Raw genomic sequence first — 3,004 nt, forward strand, 5'->3', positions numbered from 1 at the left:
AAAAATTGTATTGTTGATTTTATAGCGAGAAAATCATAACAACAAATAAAAAGTAGAACAAGTGAATGATAATTTTTGTGTAGGTACTTGATAGGAAATTGGTGATACTCTCTCGACAACGGCGCCATAAGTCCTTCTTGATACTTGTGATCTACGTTGGGATTTTCCCCGAGGGGATGGTGCAACAAAGTATAGATAAGTATTTCCACATTGAGAACCAAGTTTATCGAACCAATAAGAGAACCACACAATTTCCCGTCTTCAGCGCCTACACACAAAAGAGCACACACTTGCACCCAACACGGGCAAGAGGGTTGTCAATCCCCTTGATCTCGTTACTTGCAAGTGATACATAGTGATAGATAGATAGTTTTATAAATATAAGTAGAAAATAAATAAAAGGTAAATAAGAATAACAAGGTATTTTGTGTTTTTGTAAATAAATTTGTGGATAGACTCGGGGTTCATAGTTTTCGCTAGAAGCTTCTATCTCGTAGAAAGCATACGGTGGGTAAACAAATTATTATTGGGAAATTGATAGAAAAGTGAATAGTTATGCAATATTTATTCATGGCAATGACCATTACGTATAGGCATCATGTCCATAAGCAAGTAGATCGACTCATGCGTGTATCTACTACTATTACTCCACCTATCGACCGCTATCCAGCATGAGTATTAAGTAAAAACATAGTAATGCTTGGAGGATAATGACATGATGTAGACAAAGTAAATCCGATTAATATGAATGTACCCCATCATTTTACCCTTAGTGGCAACATTACAATATGTGTCATGTCCCTTTCTATCACTGGGATTGAGCACCGCAAGATTGAACCCACTCCAAGGCACCTCTCCAACTTAAGATAAACCATTCTAGTTAGCCAAACCAAATAGATAGATCAGAGAGAATTATGGAGCTATCATAATCATGCATATATATGAAAGACCAGTAAGGAACTCAATATAATCTCATGAATAATCTGAACATAAACCCACTATTCATCGGATCCCAACAAACGCCTCACATAAGAGTGATTGCATAAGATAGATCACCACGAGAATCGTGGTGATCTTAGCAACAAAGCACATAGATAGAAAGATAGCCATCTAGGTACTAACTACGGACCCGTAGGTTTGTGGTGAACTACTCACACATCACCATGGAAGCAACAAGGATGATGTAGAGGCTCTCTGTGAGCAATCTCCCCTTCGACAGGGCACCGAAACAGGGATCCAGATGGGCACACGACGGAATAAAGCTTGCGACAGCGGAAAAGGTATTTTAGGAGGCCATCTAGGGTTTTTAGAATATATGTGAATTCATAGGCCAAAGAACAAGGTTGGAGGAGCTGGGAGGTGGCCCCAAGCCATCAAGGCGCGACCACCCCCCCCCGGGCGCGCCTTGTTGGCTTTGGGACACCCCGTGTGCCCTCAGTTTTTCCTCCAAAGCTTCCAGGTCTTTATTTGGTCCAAAAAAAATCATTAAAAAGTTTTGGGGTATTTGGACTTCGTTTGGTACAATATTCCTGAGAAGCCAAAAACATGCCGAAAATAGCAACTAGGGCTTGGCACTAGGTTAATAGGCTATTTTCTGATGCATTACCCTACATTTTTGTATAATGATTTAACATTTTCTTGCGTACTTAGACCATGAGTATATCGTAGGCTATTTTGTGACATCCCATTCACACTTGTGTTACGAAAAACCATTTTACATCACCCAAAATGGTCTAGCAATAGTGATGTTTTTCGCCTGTTACTCCCAGCGCCATTGAAGCACTTAGGGCATATTTCTCCCTAAGTGGTTTTGGTGATTGATGGCAATGCATGTGCGGACTAATCGTATGCATTTAGCATTTCAGATAATTCATGACTAGGCACAAGACGATTTGGTGCCCCTCGGAGTCTTTCAAAGACGATTGCTTTCTACGTCTCTCTTCCGTGGACTTGAGTCATAGGAAAGCCATAGTATTAAGATGGGGTCCGCTTCGGAAAGGTTTGGGTGGAATCAACACGTACACATTTCTATTGCACCACCTTTCCCTTGCTTCAAATGGAGAACCAACCTTGTTTTACATGTATGTGCAAAAGGGCCAGCCGTAGTACAACCCTCGGGGTTGTAGTAGTTTTTTTACTACCGCTCTGTGGGCGGTAGCTAGTACCGCTCTCTAGGAGGTAGTAGTTTCTTACAACCGCTCGGTTGGACTTTTTGCGTGCCCTTAAGCCTCAGCAGTGTTAGGCACGGTAGTATTTTCTTACTAGCATTGTTGGTCAGCTGTCGTGCGGTAGTACCGCTCCTAGGAGCGGTAGTACCGCTTGGCTAGTGCAGTAAGTGGGGGTAATGGTTGGATTGTTCCCCCACTATGTAAAGGTGTCTTCTTCCCTAAGAAGGCTACCTCTTACCTTCCCAAGCTCCATTGTTGCTCCAAAGCTCATTGTTGCCCGATCCCTCTCCCTAGCCAATCAAACTTGTTGATTTCCTAGGGATTGATTGAGAAGGCCTTGATCTACACTTCCACCAAGAGATATTTGATTCCCCCACTAATCCCTTGCGGATGTTGTTACTCTTGGGTGTTTGAGAACCCTAAACGGTTGAGGTCACCTTGGAGCCACATTCCATTATGGTGCAGCTTCGTGGTCTTGTTGGGAGCCTCCAAGCTTTGTGTGGAGATAGCCCCAACCTTGTTTTTAAAGTTCCGGTCGCGGCCCTCAAGGGCAGCGATAGTGGAATCGCAACATCCCACATTGTGTGAGGGCGTGAGGAGAATACGGTGGCCCTAGTGCCTTCTTGGGGAGCATTGTGCCTCCACACTGCTCCAATAGAGACGTACTTCCTGTCAAAGGAAAGGAACTTCGGTAACACATACTCATCTCCACCAGTTTTACTTGCGGTTATCTCTTACCTTTACTTTGTACTTAGTATTGTTGTGGTGTATTCCTTGCTTGCACTTGTTGTCCTTATTGTTAGCATCATATAGGCTGCTCACCTAGTTCTTCATAC

This window comes from Hordeum vulgare, chromosome 7H (genome assembly GCF_904849725.1).
Source record: "Hordeum vulgare subsp. vulgare chromosome 7H, MorexV3_pseudomolecules_assembly, whole genome shotgun sequence".
Taxonomy (NCBI): Eukaryota; Viridiplantae; Streptophyta; class Magnoliopsida; order Poales; family Poaceae; genus Hordeum; species Hordeum vulgare.